The sequence below is a fragment of the Stylophora pistillata genome, unplaced genomic scaffold (assembly GCF_964205215.1).
Source record: "Stylophora pistillata unplaced genomic scaffold, jaStyPist1.2 SCAFFOLD_63, whole genome shotgun sequence".
In the NCBI taxonomy this organism is placed as follows: domain Eukaryota; kingdom Metazoa; phylum Cnidaria; class Anthozoa; order Scleractinia; family Pocilloporidae; genus Stylophora; species Stylophora pistillata.
The window spans coordinates 421343-439032 of NW_028290915.1; the positions used below are offsets into that span (position 1 = coordinate 421343).

At 42.2% G+C, this 17690-nt stretch overlaps 2 long non-coding RNA genes across 2 annotated transcripts; both read right to left on the reverse strand.

Moving 5' to 3' along the window:
- Positions 1–308: 308 nt before the first annotated feature.
- Positions 309–2456, reverse strand: LOC148715639 (uncharacterized). Its single transcript, XR_015995919.1, has 3 exons — positions 2298–2456; positions 1433–1500; positions 309–754 (listed from the first exon to the last, which is right to left on the reverse strand). It is a non-coding gene; the product is annotated as an uncharacterized LOC148715639 (long non-coding RNA).
- Positions 2457–3018: 562 nt separating this feature from the next.
- On the reverse strand, positions 3019–12637 carry LOC148715640 (uncharacterized). Its single transcript, XR_015995920.1, has 2 exons — positions 12256–12637; positions 3019–4212 (listed from the first exon to the last, which is right to left on the reverse strand). It is a non-coding gene; the product is annotated as an uncharacterized LOC148715640 (long non-coding RNA).
- Between the last annotated feature and the right edge of the window lie 5053 nt (positions 12638–17690).

A 17690-nucleotide genomic window follows, 5' to 3' on the forward strand; every position in this document is an offset into this window, starting at 1 on the left:
CAAAAAAAAAATTGAGTGAAAAAGAAAATAGAAAGAAAATGTATATTGACATGGCAATTGACCAGGGATTGATTCGCTCATGTTTATTTATGGAATACTAAGTCCCTTGCCCAAAAAAAGTTTTCAAGAAAGGACAAGGAATCAGAAAAGGCGTATAAAAGGCAGCAATTGGAAGAGAGATATCAGCTCTAAATGGAAAATTTCAAAGAATTTCCCCTTTTACATGTGAGCAAAAGTAAGTTTTTCTTTACATAAATCTTTTGAAGGTCACTAAATACTTACAGGTAGAAAAATGAAGCACAATTACAAAAAAGTATAATTACCTCAATAGGTCTTTTACTCAAGAAATATAAGGCCACTGATAACCAAATTTCACAGTGGTCACCACCAGAAAAAAAGCAACGGTATATAAATGCATATTCTATGGAAAGCTGGCAGACAACTGCCCAGGGTAAAAAATCTCAGCACCAAATAGAATGCAAATGCTGTCTCTTAACAACACCAGCAGAGAGTAGACTCTTCAAAAACAGCACAGGTTGTGTGGCAAGCAGAAGGGAGGCATTCACAGATGTAAAAAGTCAAGCCAAAGAGCTTTCAGGAAAAAAAATCTTCAAACCAACACAAAAAGAAGGGAAAAGCGTAGGCTCAGTGATATATAAGGAATTTGACTCTGAATGTAAGGAGCAACTGGGAAAGTCCTTTAGGGAAGTCATGTCCATGGTTTCCGAGGCTGGGTTGACAAAGAAAGTTTCACCTGTTAAGGCAAAAAAAAAAAATACGTAAAGAAGAGAGAAAATTAAAAAAAAAAAGTATAGAAAATTCCTGAAAAAAAATTAGGTTAACCTTCACCTGGCTCAACGAACATATTTTGCAACCAGGAAAAGGCAAAGAATGGTACAATGTTCTGAAACCATTGATGAAGCAGAAGGAGGGTAAAAAATTCCCCAAAGCGGAACACCTGAAGTCATACAGCCTGAAAAATTACACAACAACCTAAACTGCAACCCCAAATCCAGATATTGTGCCAACAGGTATGAAAACCACCCGGCAAAAATACAAGTTCTTGTCATGAAGGCCACTAAGCAACTACAGTCTGATACAAAAGTATGGGATGCAACCTTCTTAATGCAGAATAACTGGCTTCCCAATGCTAATGACTATGAGTTATCAGATGAGGGAACCAGTACTCTTGAGAAGAAAAAAGTTGCTCTGAAATTGCTACAATCCTGGACGATGATCACAGTACATTTGTAAAGTATTTTGATCAAGCATTCTTACCTAATCTTATTACCTTAAATGATTTAGTCAGGTCATTTAAAAAAGGTAGTAAGTCACTTGAGAGTGATTGTTGTCCATCATTTTTACCACCGAAAGCTTCAGATTGAGAGCGAATTTGTTACTGGTAATTAACACTTATTTACTAATTGCTCACCTTCATCATAAGCGAGTCAAAGATTATGTTTGGCTGCAGAATAGCTGTGCTGTTGAGCTATCTTGTCCCTATGGATTTAAAAAAATACACTGTGAATATGAGATTAGAAAAGAAGTCTCAGGCAACAGTTTACATTACTTGGCTTAAAATTCTACCATAACTTAGATGGCTTTAATTTCACAAGTTGGACAACATACCCTGACGAATGTGGAAGTTGAATAAGAATTTAGGTAAAAATCATTGTTAAGAAAAGGTAATGGTCAGATTCCTATTTGCCATGTTCATGTATGATTGAGAATGTCTGTGTTATTCGTCACAGGCTGGCAAATCAGTCATTGTTAACTAAGGTTAAAGACGACAACCCAATTTAGTTTGTCACCTCTCTTGGGATCGATTCAATCTAAAACATTGATGTATACTTTAAATTTCGCTACACATGTATAAGAACACAACTGTTGACGCATAGCTTTTTGCTCTCTCTCATTTACATGCCGTGTAGATTGAGTAATGAACTCGCTTTGTTGAAGCTCATATAAATACATTTACCCACAAAATTGTACTATAAATCTTCGTTAAATTTCTAACTCGGGATTGAGCCGAGGCATTTAAATTTGGTAAACAACAAAATTTACGCTACGGGTAAGTTTTCACACCGCGGTTTATCTGTTTCCACCTCATCGTACACTGAGGGGATTGGAAAATTTCCGAAACATACCAAAGCATTTGTAATCTGTAATTTAGTAAAGGAAAAAATGCGATTTCCTTAAATGAAACGTTCGTTATTTGGATTTACGCCTCAGGGCATTATGGAAGCTACGGCAAATTAGAGCTAATTCGCCGAATGAAACACAAAAATACCACTCACCTCAGCTGTAGACCTCACATCTGCACTAAAACAACGTCTTCTAAAAAAATTTCGGTAGATACATCCATGTTCGCCTTCTAAATGTGTAAAGGCTCTGATCTAAACTTTGAACGCGCCGTGCGGTAACGGCAGCCATTTTTTTAAGTTTTGAAACTCTGCTGGGGGTCTCAAACCAAGATAAAACCCAGGCCTCAAACTACTTGAGTTCAGGCTAATTTCTCTAAAACCTAATAGGAGTAAATCATACATTTTCATAAAGAGGTGAACAAAACTCTCCTCATTATTTTAATCTGACTTCATTCAGTCTTGTTCCCAGGGGATACAAGCCTTGGGAAACAATTTCTTTTTGTCCTCTCTGATACTATCAGCTGTTAAAAAAAAAAACAAGAAAAACACTGTTGCCTTGAATTACTGTAAAATATTGTAGAAGTCTGAGCTTTCACCACTCAAAGGCATCATCCGGGACGGATAAGATAAAATATTTCACGAGGGCCGAATAAAAGGGAGAGAAGTGTCACTATATCAATGAGCTAGTGTCACTGTGATTGATCAGCTGTACAGGTTCTCATAAAATTTTTAAGATACCTCTTATTTAATAAGTTGAAAAGTAAGGTTGTGAAGGGTGTATCTGATGTTTTTGGGTAGCAAGGATAGATGAAGTTGAATATAATTTTTATCTGGATAATAATTGATTTATTTAACTATTATTACAACAGGAGGCTCAGGATGTTATTTGATTTTATTCACCTTTAGGAAACAGGCTGGTTTTTCTTTTTTAGTTCACACCTCTCCAGTTATGGTAGAATTCTCATCTGTTGAGGTTTAGGGGTAGTTTGAGGAAAATAAAATGATCAGATTTCAATAAAATTTTTCAAGTCATAAGGCACATGTGATGATATTTTGAAGACTGACGATTGAAAATAACCTTCTTTCCTCTGCTAAAAATCCCCCCAGGTTATGACGACCAAAGCCCTAGTGATAACATTATCTTACTTTTCTCAACGCGACAGTTACATTTTGTGTTTCAGTGTCGTTCACGCCGGCTGTGATTCGTGAGAAAAACTTTTCAACCAAAACCCAGATTTCTGTGAAATTTAATGTTTTGCTGAAATTGCAAATACATTGCACTGCAAGTTGAAGCTCTCAAACACTCAAAGGAAAGTGAGTATTACAAATGTACTCGATTTGTTGAGATAGCAGTGACACAACTCAATTACTTTCCAATACGTCTGTGCTCGACAGGCCTCCTGTATCATTAACAAAAAGTATCATCTACATCGATCGCGCCACTAATTATTAGAGAGTACTGGAATTGAACTGGATTGTACACCCTTTTGCTTTTGGAAAATCAATCGAGTGCGAGTTCCTTTCGCCCATGCACCGCACAACGATATTGAAGACTACGACGCTTGAATGAAAGTTATAGAGGGAAAAATTGATAAGAAAAGCTGTCTGAAGAGGTCGTGACCCTATTGTTTTCCGACGAATTTTCCTCCTTCACTTCAATCGCGGGAAACCCAATCCGGCGCGTAGTGAAGCGTTAAGCCTTGGTGAAACGGCGCATGGTAGTCGATGATAGTTGATGACAGTCGATGATAGTTGAAGCGCGCGCTTCTGTTTGACCACCAACTATCATGCACTATCATCGACTATCACCAATTAGTATATACTAAAACAGTGGATAGCGTTGAAGGCGCGCTCTGATTGGCAGGTCAAACTCGGAATATCCTTTGCTATTTACCTCCGAGCAACTCGGAGGTAAATAGTGTAGCTAGCTAGTATCCGCTAGCTAGATATATATATATATCACTGTCATTAGTTCCTCTTGTGTCCTTACAAAATACTTTTCTTGGCTCCGCACTATCTTTCAAGCTTTGCAACCACCTCACTTCATCCCAAAATACTCCACTGTGTTCTGTGTAAAAAGGAAAAACAAAATACAGAAAAAAAGTCAACATAAAATCAATGTAGAAATCAATCGGAATTAACACTCCTTCATCGTAACACTAAAGAGCAATCCGGCCCGACAAGAATCATCGCCAACAATCAATTCTATACAACAAATTCTGGTATTGCCGCTAGCTTCATCAATATTTTGATTGTGTAAGCCCTACACTTGCCAGCTCCCTAGGGAATTATGTTGGCAACCCCCTTACATACAGAAAATCTTCTCCTCCCAGTAGTTTTGTCATTTAATTAACTCCCATAAGTGACCAAGACAGAATTTCTCCTTACAATATCTATTCAATATCTAGCAGAGAAGTACTGACAATAGCTAAAAACATCAGTTAGGGGATTTTAGGTTGATCCAATAAAAAATTCTCCAAACCAACTTCATAAGAACTCTATGGCAGACTGTAAGGAGAATCAAGGTAAGGAGACCTCGCTAGTGAAGTTGTAGATAAATGAACAATTAAGATAAAGGCAAAGAACGAAAAATTGCAACATCTCAATCATGAGGTCAGTTAATTCATACAGAACAGGACGATTCCTTGTAAAAATACACTGGCCCAATCAAAAAAAGAAAACATAAATATACATTTATAAGCCCTACACTTCCCTGCTCACTAGGGAATTATGTTTGCAACCTCCTTAAATACAGAAAATCTTCTGCACCCTGGAGTTTTGTCGTTTAACTCCCGTAAGTGACCAAGACAGAATTTATCCCTACAATATCTATTTTCAATATCTAGCAGAGAAGTACTGACAATTATAAGCTAAAAACAGTAATCAGGGGATTTTAGGTTGATGCAATACAGAATTCTCCAAACCGACATCATAAGAACTCCATGGCAGACAGTAAAGGAGATTCGATTTAAGGAGATCTCGCTAGTGAAGTTGTAGATAAACAAACAATTAAGATAAATGCAAAGAACGAAAAATCGTAACATCTCAATAATTAGGTCAGTTCATACAGAATAGGATGATTCCTTTTAAAAATACACTGCTTCAATCAAAAAAAGAAAAAAAGATATACATTGATAAGCCCTACACTTGCCAGCTCCCTAGGGAATTATGTTTGCAACCCCCTTAAATACAGAAAATCTCCTCCTTCCTGGAGTTTTGCTCTAACTGAGATGACTCAAGGACAGGTTTGTAATCTCTTCTCTAAATGAGATGACAGCAGAACTCCACTGCATATTCCAAATGAATTGATGAGGATTGCTTCTGAGAATCTCTCAAAAACCTTCATGGCATAAATTTCTATGGAGTCCACCAAGACTAGCACAGTACCAGATATTTTCAAACTATCTCCAGTGACTTCAATCTGTTTATAGACATGGCATATCATCACTGCGCCAGGAGAGAACCTGCCCATATTACAGTTCTATCACCCTTTAGTAGAGTTCTTATTGATCGATTGATTGATTGATGGACTTATTTACTCAACTTTAATCGTACAGATCTTCATCCTTTATCATCCTTTATTGTGACCAAGACAGAATTTGTCCCTACGATATCTAATATTCAACATGTATCAGAGAAGTAGCGAGAATAACTAGGAAAACATAAGTCAGGGGATTTTAGGTTGGTCCAGTAGAAAATTCTCCAAGCCGACATCATAAGAACTCTATGGTAGACAGTAAAGGAGATTGAATAGTCCATTTTACAGTTGTGTGCTTGGTTACCAAGCCTTTGAACGGGAGTGAGGCTAGGGATGACCTTGTTATGATACAAACCTTGCTGCCTTTCAAATGTAAATCACTTTGTTATCATGCTAGCTCGATAGAGGTCTCTATCACAACAAGGTCGTCTTTAGCCTCACTCTGAATCAAAGGCTTAGCGACTAAGAACACAACTGTAAAATGGCCTATTTAAGAAGATCTCGCTGGTGAATTTGTGGATAATATAAATGAACAATTAAGGTAAATGAGTAGAAAGAATTAAAATCACAACATCTCAATAATTAGGTCAGTTCATACAAAATAGGATAATTCCCGTAAGTACTAAAAGAAGGGAATGACCTAAAACCACCTGCAAAAATCTAAAACCACCTACAACCACCCACAACCACCACCTACAACCATCTAAAACCACCTACAACCACCACCTACAACCATCTAAAACCACCTACAACCACCACCTACAACCATCTAAAACCACCTACAACCACCCACAACCACCAACTACAACCATCTAAAACCACCTAACACCACCTTCAGAATACTATTGTGTGACAATTTGTGACAATTTAAAAGCACACAGGAAATGTTGCTGTATGTCTCACATGTCATGACCAAGTTACTAAAACAAGGAATGACCTACAATGAGCTACCATGGAAACAAGGACTGACCTAAAATGATCGACAACGATTTACAATATGACCTACAATGAGCTACAATGGCCTACAGGGAGCTATTATGAGTGTTACAAAAAATTGTGGTGTGGCTTGTGTGACTTTCTAGGCCCATGATGGTGTGATGGTCTCTTTGTTTTGCTCTCTAAAAATTTCAACGAGTTAAAGCAGGCCAAATATGTCTCATAGTCTCGCGGTGCTGTGATACATGACCTTATTAATGGTTTTGATATGAAAATATCAATGAGTAAAAGGTGCTGACAGGCCAAATACGACTCATAGCCTCATGTTAGTGAAAAATTATGGCAGGCTTGTTATATAAGACCCTCAAAGACATCTTAACCGTCACCTATGTGACATTTATGTATCTGTAACATATATATGTGAAATTACTTGACATGTGTGTGACATATATGTATAGATTTTGGAGCAATTGTACGTATATTTAACATAGATGTAATATCTAACAAGGTAAATTAACACATATGTAACACCCCTTGCCAAAAAAGATGGCCTTGAAGTATACTTTAAGTATACTAGAAGTAATGGTTATACTGCAATCATACTTCAATAATACTTCAATAGTGCTGCACTTACTAAAGTACATCTGCAGTACCCTTTCTTAAGTACACTTTAAGTATACTGCTCAAGAGAAAATCATGTTATTTATTGTTGATGTTGGGTTCATTGGTGTACTTTCAGTAAACTTCTCATGTACTAAAATCCCCAGTAATTCTTCAACATTCCTAGAAATTCCTTAGATTTCCTTGGAATTTCCTGCAAATTTGAGATTCGCAATATTTCAGGGAAGGCATTGATGCTCTGAATTGGAATTCCTAAGAATTTCAAGTCCTGTTGGCTATGAATGTGGAATTTTTCTTGGGATAATTAAAAAGTTTCTGATGTTACACAAGTAAAATACAGGAGCTTCTAGTCATGTGTTTGATAGTTAATGATGCAAAAAATATGACAGACACATTTAGTGATTAATAGCTGCCTAAAATCATTATATTAGCTTTGGAAATTGTCTAACTGCTATAAATCCTTCTTCATTTACAGCATTTGTTCAATAAAAGTTGAAAGAGGAGAACAGTGTCACAATTTTAAAGTCCATAAAACAGTACGGGACAAATGTACAAAAAGCAAGAGAGGCATTTCCAAAACAGCGAGACAATAAGATGAACTTTATTACTTGTAACTGTACCCTTACCAAAATTAAGTATATTTTTAGTATACTAATTCTGTAATGAAAGTGTACTGCAAATAAGATACACAAAGTATACTTTCAGTAGACTTGAAGTATGGTTTACAGTGCTACTAAAAGTATACTTGTAGTACACTTGGTCCGACCTTAAAGTGGAACACCCAAAAGTATACTTGAAGTATACTTGAAAGGTACTTAAAATTTTGCAGTGCACTTGAAGTATAGTTCATGAGTAGAAGCAATAGTGGCAAACTGAGTGGTACTTAAAGTATACTTTAAGTTATGATACTTAGAATGTATTCAAGATAATTATTATAAATGAATGGCATGCATACATGCAGCCAGTCAAATTAATATGCAATAAGAAGCATGCACCCTCTAGTTCATATGGCATGTGTTCAGCTTTATTATATACTTGGTCAAGTCAGATAGGCATTGAAACGTATAAGTATGAAATTCATTTCGTTAATTAATTTGGTACAACTGTCCATGACAATGAAATAAGCAAAATTTGTAAAAGACCGCTTCAAAATGGTCTTTTAATGTAAAAACAAATATATTTTACAATGAAATCCATCATTGGATTATTTTATAAAGTTATTACAATAAATTCCATGCAAATTAGAAGTGACTCTCATAATGTTGGGATACTTAACCAAAATGAGTTATTGTTTCAAAAGAAAGAATATCCATAAAATGGAGTTCATCATTCAATCATGTACAACAGAAAACAGATTTCATACAAATCAGCAGTGTCTTACCATGTCTCTAGCTAGGATTAAAGCCCACAAAAAAAATGGTTGTCATAAAATGTAACAAATTTATCATAAAAAATGGACTTCACTATTTAATAATTATAAAAGTAAGCAACTTGTGCAAATCATAACAGCAAATAGTTTATCTAGTGAGCATCCAATCATATCATATTAATTCATGTTAATAAATGTAATCAACAAAATTGTCTACTTTCCTAGGCGGTTTCCAACCACTTGCCCTTGTGGTTAGTGAACAAATTGAATTTCCAGGAATTCCTGGGAATTCTTAGGAATTTCAACTGAGAGCACCAATGACTTCCCTGAAATACATTGAATTTAAAAACTTGCTGGAAATTCCAAGGAATTTCAAGGAATGTTTAAGAATGACTGGGAATTTTAGGAATACTTGAAGGCAACTTATATCAAATAAATACATGGCTTGCATTATCTCTCAACTATAAATTCAAGTAGTCAATGAAATTTATTTACATGCTTAATTAACTGAGCTTTACATGTTGATTATTTGCTGTTGTCTATTAACTGCAATATGTAGTGATAGGATGAACTTTCTTTTTCTATTCTTAAAAACTTCATAAAAATTATCCTCAATTACAGCTGTTAATTAAAAATAGTCCTACTGAATCAGTAAATTTTGTTTGACACAATCTGTTGATTCTTCATCATGAAATGCAATAAGTTGGGTCATGTTTATTGCAAGAAATACTATCAGTGAAAAGATAGTCTTGAAAAGAATCAATTGATTTGGGATGATGATAGAAATATCATTTTATCCTTTCCTCCTTGAGTCAGGCTTTGACTTAATTAAATGCAGTTGTAACTTCTTTGGATAAAACTCTTGCGTATTAAAATTAAAATGTAAGGTGTCAAGCAGCATCTTCATGCGATATGTTGTTTGTTTTTGTTGATACTGCAAGTTAAAATTGAGAGATTTCTTCTAAAGTTGGACTGAACACTCTTGGGAGTGAAAGGCTTAATTTCATTAAAAGAATTGATTTTTGAAAATGAAATTCTTGTTGAAACTGTAGTAATTAATTGCATTGAAGTTATCCCAAACTGCAGACTTAAGCAGTTGTTTTTCTTTTTTCTGGTGGCCTCGCAGCTTGCCAAACGCAAGAAAAATAATCCTGAAACCTTTAGTCTATGGATAGAGTTATTTCATTGTAAAGCATAAGCTTAAGAAACTGTGTCATGCAAGTGACCGATTCACTTCACAGGTTTGACCACATACCAAATATTACAATTTGTACCCACCACTAACTTTGAGAATCGTAAATGGCCGCTCAAGCCTTGTACTGGCCAGTCAATAACTGTTGACTCTTCTTTTAACTTGATGGCGCCAACAACTTGCTTTCCATTTACAACACTACTTAAATTTCTACTGTATTTAGATCATTTTTGAAATACATGATTGTAATCACAGTTTCTTTAATTAACCTCAATTGACATGAATTTTTAATGATTCTGTCATTGTTGTACTATAATCGTTTTAGCAAATTTTTTCCATTGAGAACTGTTATAATTATAAATAGAAAAACTTAAAACTGAAAAGAAAATGAGAAGGTCGCTCTGTGCGGGAGCAAGCACAACCTATCTCACAAAAGGTAGCTCCCATTAATACTTTTTGTCACATATGTCAAATGTATGTCACATATATGTGGCATATATTTTATATTTATTTGTGTAAAATTGATATGTTGACATATATGCCACATAACTGGACATAGGTTCTAAATTGCTACATTTGAGACGTGTGTCATATATGTGACACATATGTCAGATAAATTATGTTACATGTATGTGACATATATTTTACATATATCTGCTACATATGTATGCGACAGATATGTTACATGTATGTGACATATGTGAGATACATATGTAGCAGATATATGTAAAAGATATACATGTGGTTTTGGTAAGGGCCATTAGAAAGGAACACCTATACTTTTCTATTTTCAAAATAACCAGCCGTTTTAGGAAAGAAAAAAGCCATAGGTAGTTTCAAGTGGAAGTAAGACTCTTATAAAATGTAGCTGCTTGACTCCTCATGCAGGTTTTGTAAGTTTTGCTTTTTGAAATGAAACCATTGAAAGCAGGCCTTATACCTCAGCATTATCATCAATGGCAAAAGTGAGGAAAAACTGAGTAAAATTTTCAGGTGGGTTTTGAAGCATTTAGAGACATTAAAAAATACTTGACTTAAATATTGTAACCTCTGCAGAGAGTGAAGATTGACTTTTTCTGATGTTTGTTACATGAATGTTTATCCCCTCTACTAATGGAATTAATTAAAGTGCCTATAAAATTTCCAGTAGACCAACCATGAGTATAAATTAAAACATCCATTTGGGGTCTTTTAGCCCTTTAACTCCCAAGAATTGATGATAATTAATTGTGACCTCCAATTGCTCCACATTTCCTGGTAAAAAAATTGGGGAGAATTGAGTTTTAGACCAAGATAACTTCTACCTAATAAGTTTGAGTATTGTAGCGCGTGTAGCTTAGTGCCAACCAATTTTCAATTGTGTAGGAAAATGAAAATGAAATTTCATTTTAGTTTTTCGTTGCGCTGTAAAAAAAAGAAGTTGGACTTGAATGTTTTCGTATGGACTTTGGAAAAGGTGTTGCACGTGAAGTCAAGTGGCTATCTTGAAAACAGGGAATGGGGAATCTTTAAAAGCGGGACTCTCAAGTAGCGAGAAACTTTAAAACGAGAAATATTTAGGGGCGTAAAATGAACCCGCCGAAATGAATGAGCGGTCTGGTGAAGCTGCTCTTTAATTCAATTTTACGCAAGGGAAGCATGAAAATTAACGACTGTTGACACAGGTAAAATTACGTTGCAATTAAAAGGGCAGTCAGCAGATACCTTGAATGCTGAAAATGGTGAAATTGTTAAAATTATTTAGGCATGAGAATCTTTATTTTCATCAAGATATTTGGTTGCTACAATTCTGTTTATAAGAAAGCGTAGTGAAGGGCTTAATTTGTCGTTGTTTGTTCAAGGATGAAATAAAGAACTTTTTGTGACCAAAATGTCGCTCTTGTTCATTTACAGTCATAGGAAACGGTACTATCAAGCACCGACTTTAATAAGGACGTGTGGGAAGGCTTTACAAACGGGGATTAGGCGAAAATAAAGGGCAAAGGCAAAATGGGATTAGGCGGAAAATAAAACTTGATGAAAGGTAACAGGTACGTGAAGAAACAGAAACATTTCGCGCTCTAAGAAATAGGTAGAAAGCTGAATATTGTGATCCAAAAATACTAACTGTAGGCATAGTTGGTCCCTTCTACTAACTATGCTTTAGCACGCTTAAAATTGGGAAACTTTATACTCGTTGAAGTTTGCAAAAAGTTTTGAAACATTCGTTGGCTGTTTTATGGTATGATATGAAATTTTCACTTGAACACGACAAGGACTTTGACTTGAGTTGAAGAATGAAGAAGCATAATATTTTCTAGAAAATTGTAGTTGTTTGGAAAAAAAAGTCGCTTGCAAGTTTAAAGATTCCTAGGTGCTGTAGAAGATTAGACATTTGTGAAGAATTATAAATGTTATAAATACGCTGTACCCGAATGAAGAGCGCGCATTATCTAAATGGCGTTGGTTTATGGGCAACCATATGGAGTAAAGTTGAAGCCTAAGCAAGGTTGTTATAAGTGAGCAAGTTACTTACAGAAATCCTGCGATTGGAGATGAATTGCAGCTAGTTCTTTGCGCAAGAATAGCGGTCCGGGCCTGTGAATAAACATTTAGATGGCAATATACAGTAGCGTGCGGATGGTTGCTGCGAATAAATGTACGTAACGACCCGTATGTAGGTGATGACGCGTGAAGGAATTGTGACGTTGCATTCGAGCGGCAAAGTGTAGTGAAGTGAAGTTTTAGTAATGGCGGGCGGGTTGAAAGGAATAAAGGGTGGAGTTATGTTGTTTTGGTTGATTTAGGGCCGCCTGGTGACGGAAGGGCATCATGAAGCCTGGAAGTCCGTAAGCCTTGTGTATCATTCAAAGAATGGAGTGATAGGAGACGGGGGCCAGGTGGAAAGTGTAAAAGCAACTCTCTATGTTAAATGCGCAAATAAACAAGCATGGCGCGTGGAGTTTTAGAGCTTGTAGAGTGGGGGTTTTAGGTGTGGTGTTGAACAGGCGAGTTGCTTTTAGACTTAGATAGATTTTGATATATGCTAAAAGCGCTACGGGTGCTCGCGAATGAAATTTCGGATATGCCAATGTAAATGGGCACGGCCGCGTGGCATGCCTGCAAAATCCGAGAAAACGCGCGCTGGTGGCATGTTGAGAGCCCTGGCAAAGATGGGATACGTGGGCAGGGAGGCTGAAACTCACTGAGCTTGTAGTCCAGCGGGATGGGTATTACGGCGCGCAAAGCGCGCGTCTCAAACAATAGGCACGGCCGCGTGGCATGCCTGCAAAATCCGAGAAAACGCGCGCTGGTGGCATGTTGAGAGCCCTGGCAAAGATGGGATACGTGGGCAGGGAGGCTGAAACTCACTGAGCTTGTAGTCCAGCGGGATGGGTATTACGGCGCGCAAAGCGCGCGTCTCAAACAATAGGCACGGCCGCGTGGCATGCCTGCAAAATCCGAGAAAACGCGCGCTGGTGGCATGTTGAGAGCCCTGGCAAAGATGGGATACGTGGGCAGGGAGGCTGAAACTCACTGAGCTTGTAGTCCAGCGGGATGGGTATTACGGCGCGCAAAGCGCGCGTCTCAAACAATAGGCACGGCCGCGTGGCATGCCTGCAAAATCCGAGAAAACGCGCGCTGGTGGCATGTTGAGAGCCCTGGCAAAGATGGGATACGTGGGCAGGGAGGCTGAAACTCACTGAGCTTGTAGTCCAGCGGGATGGGTATTACGGCGCGCAAAGCGCGCGTCTCAAACAATAGGCACGGCCGCGTGGCATGCCTGCAAAATCCAAGAAAACGCGCGCTGGTGGCATGTTGAGAGCCCTGGCAAAGATGGGATACGTGGGCAGGGAGGCTGAAACTCTCTGAGCTTGTAGTCCAGCGGGATGGGTATTACGGCGCGCAAAGCGCGCGTCTCAAACAATAGGCACGGCCGCGTGGCATGCCTGCAAAATCCGAGAAAACGCGCGCTGGTGGCATGTTGAGAGCCCTGGCAAAGATGGGATACGTGGGCAGGGAGGCTGAAACTCACTGAGCTTGTAGTCCAGCGGGATGGGTATTACGGCGCGCAAAGCGCGCGTCTCAAACAATAGGCACGGCCGCGTGGCATGCCTGCAAAATCCGAGAAAACGCGCGCTGGTGGCATGTTGAGAGCCCTGGCAAAGATGGGATACGTGGGCAGGGAGGCTGAAACTCACTGAGCTTGTAGTCCAGCGGGATGGGTATTACGGCGCGCAAAGCGCGCGTCTCAAACAATAGGCACGGCCGCGTGGCATGCCTGCAAAATCCGAGAAAACGCGCGCTGGTGGCATGTTGAGAGCCCTGGCAAAGATGGGATACGTGGGCAGGGAGGCTGAAACTCACTGAGCTTGTAGTCCAGCGAGATGGGTATTACGGCGCGCAAAGCGCGCGTCTCAAACAATAGGCACGGCCGCGTGGCATGCCTGCAAAATCCGAGAAAACGCGCGCTGGTGGCATGTTGAGAGCCCTGGCAAAGATGGGATACGTGGGCAGGGACGCTGAAACTCACTGAGCTTGTAGTCCAGCGGGATGGGTATTACGGCGCGCAAAGCGCGCGTCTCAAACAATAGGCACGGCCGCGTGGCATGCCTGCAAAATCCGAGAAAACGCGCGCTGGTGGCATGTTGAGAGCCCTGGCAAAGATGGGATACGTGGGCAGGGAGGCTGAAACTCACTGAGCTTGTAGTCCAGCGTGATGGGTATTACGGCGCGCAAAGCGCGCGTCTCAAACAATAGGCACGGCCGCGTGGCATGCCTGCAAAATCCGAGAAAACGCGCGCTGGTGGCATGTTGAGAGCCCTGGCAAAGATGGGATAGGTGGGCAGGGAGACTGAAACTCACTGAGCTTGTAGTCCAGCGGGATGGGTATTACGGCGCGCAAAGCGCGCGTCTCAAACAATAGGCACGGCCGCGTGGCATGCCTGCAAAATCCGAGAAAACGCGCGCTGGTGGCATGTTGAGAGCCCTGGCAAAGATGGGATACGTGGGCAGGGAGGCTGAAACTCACTGAGCTTGTAGTCCAGCGGGATGGGTATTACGGCGCGCAAAGCGCGCGTCTCAAACAATAGGCACGGCCGCGTGGCATGCCTGCAAAATCCGAGAAAACGCGCGCTGGTGGCATGTTGAGAGCCCTGGCAAAGATGGGATAGGTGGGCAGGGAGGCTGAAACTCACTGAGCTTGTAGTCCAGCGGGATGGGTATTACGGCGCGCAAAGCGCGCGTCTCAAACAATAGGCACAGCCGCGTGGCATGCCTGCAAAATCCGAGAAAACGCGCGCTGGTGGCATGTTGAGAGCCCTGGCAAAGATGGGATACGTGGGCAGGGACGCTGAAACTCACTGAGCTTGTAGTCCAGCGGGATGGGTTTTACGGCGCGCAAAGCGCGCGTCTGAAACAATAGGCACGGCCGCGTGGCATGCCTGGAAAATCCGAGAAAACGCGCGCTGGTGGCATGTTGAGAGCCCTGGCAAAGATGGGATACGTGGGTAGGGAGGCTGAAACTCACTGAGCTTGTAGTCCAGCGGGATGGGTATTACGGCGCGCAAAGCGCGCGTCTCAAACAATAGGCACGGCCGCGTGGCATGCCTGCAAAATCCGAGAAAACGCGCGCTGGTGGCATGTTGAGAGCCCTGGCAAAGATGGGATAGGTGGGCAGGGAGGCTGAAACTCACTGAGCTTGTAGTCCAGCGGGATGGGTATTACGGCGCGCAAAGCGCGCGTCTCAAACAATAGGCACGGCCGCGTGGCATGCCTGCAAAATCCGAGAAAACGCGCGCTGGTGGCATGTTGAGAGCCCTGGCAAAGATGGGATACGTGGGCAGGGAGGCTGAAACTCACTGAGCTTGTAGTCCAGCGGGATGGGTATTACGGCGCGCAAAGCGCGCGTCTCAAACAATAGGCACGGCCGCGTGGCATGCCTGCAAAATCCGAGAAAACGCGCGCTGGTGGCATGTTGAGAGCCCTGGCAAAGATGGGATACGTGGGCAGGGAGGCTGAAACTCACTGAGCTTGTAGTCCAGCGGGATGGGTATTACGGCGCGCAAAGCGCGCGTCTCAAACAATAGGCACGGCCGCGTGGCATGCCTGCAAAATCCGAGAAAACGCGCGCTGGTGGCATGTTGAGAGCCCTGGCAAAGATGGGATACGTGGGCAGGGAGGCTGAAACTCACTGAGCTTGTAGTCCAGCGGGATGGGTATTACGGCGCGCAAAGCGCGCGTCTCAAACAATAGGCACGGCCGCGTGGCATGCCTGCAAAATCCGAGAAAACGCGCGCTGGTGGCATGTTGAGAGCCCTGGCAAAGATGGGATACGTGGGCAGGGAGGCTGAAACTCACTGAGCTTGTAGTTCAGCGGGATGGGTATTACAGCGCGCAAAGCGCGCGTCTCAAACAATAGGCACGGCCGCGTGGCATGCCTGCAAAATCCGAGAAAACGCGCGCTGGTGGCATGTTGAGCGCCCTGGCAAAGATGGGGTACGTGGGCATGGAGGCTGAAACTCACTGAGCTTGTAGTCCAGCGGGATGGGTATTACGGCGCGCAAAGCGCGCGTCTCAAACAATAGGCACGGCCGCGTGGCATGCCTGCAAAATCCGAGAAAACGCGCGCTGGTGGCATGTTGAGAGCCCTGGCAAAGATGGGATACGTGGGCAGGGAGGCTGAAACTCACTGAGCTTGTAGTCCAGCGGGATGGGTATTACGGCGCGCAAAGCGCGCGTCTCAAACAATAGGCACGGCCGCGTGGCATGCCTGCAAAATCCGAGAAAACGCGCGCTGGTGGCATGTTGAGAGCCCTGGCAAAGATGGGATACGTGGGCAGGGAGACTGAAACTCACTGAGCTTGTAGTCCAGCGCGATGGGTATTACGGCGCGCAAAGCGCGCGTCACAAACAATAGGCACGGCCGCGTGGCATGCCTGCAAAATCCGAGAAAACGCGCGCTGGTGGCATGTTGAGAGCCCTGGCAAAGATGGGATACGTGGGCAGGGAGGCTGAAACTCACTGAGCTTGTAGTCCAGCGAGATGGGTATTACGGCGCGCAAAGCGCGCGTCTCAAACAATAGGCACGGCCGCGTGGCATGCCTGCAAAATCCGAGAAAACGCGCGCTGGTGGCATGTTGAGAGCCCTGGCAAAGATGGGATACGTGGGCAGGGGGGCTGAAACTCCCTGAGCTTGTAGTCCAGCGGGATGGGTATTACGGCGCGCAAAGCGCGCGTCTCAAACAATAGGCACGGCCGCGTGGCATGCCTGCAAAATCCGAGAAAACGCGCGCTGGTGGCATGTTGAGAGCCCTGGCAAAGATGGGATAGGTGGGCAGGGAGGCTGAAACTCACTGAGCTTGTAGTCCAGCGGGATGGGTATTACGGCGCGCAAAGCGCGCGTCTCAAACAATAGGCACGGCCGCGTGCCATGCCTGCAAAATCCGAGAAAACGCGCGCTGGTGGCATGTTGAGAGCCCTGGCAAAGATGGGATACGTGGGCAGGGACGCTGAAACTCACTGAGCTTGTAGTCCAGCGGGATGGGTATTACGGCGCGCAAAGCGCGCGTCTCAAACAATAGGCACGGCCGCGAGGCATGCCTGCAAAATCCGAGAAAACGCGCGCTGGTGGCATGTTGAGAGCCCTGGCAAAGATGGGATACGTGGGCAGGGACGCTGAAACTCACTGAGCTTGTAGTCCAGCGAGATGGGTATTACGGCGCGCAAAGCGCGCGTCTCAAACAATAGGCACGGCCGCGTGGCATGCCTGCAAAATCCGAGAAAACGCGCGCTGGTGGCATGTTGAGAGCCCTGGCAAAGATGGGATACGTGGACAGGGAGGCTGAAACTCACTGAGCTTGTAGTCCAGCGGGATGGGTATTACGGCGCGCAAAGCGCGCGTCTCAAACAATAGGCACGGCCGCGTGGCCTGCCTGCAAAATCCGAGAAAACGCGCGCTGGTGGCATGTT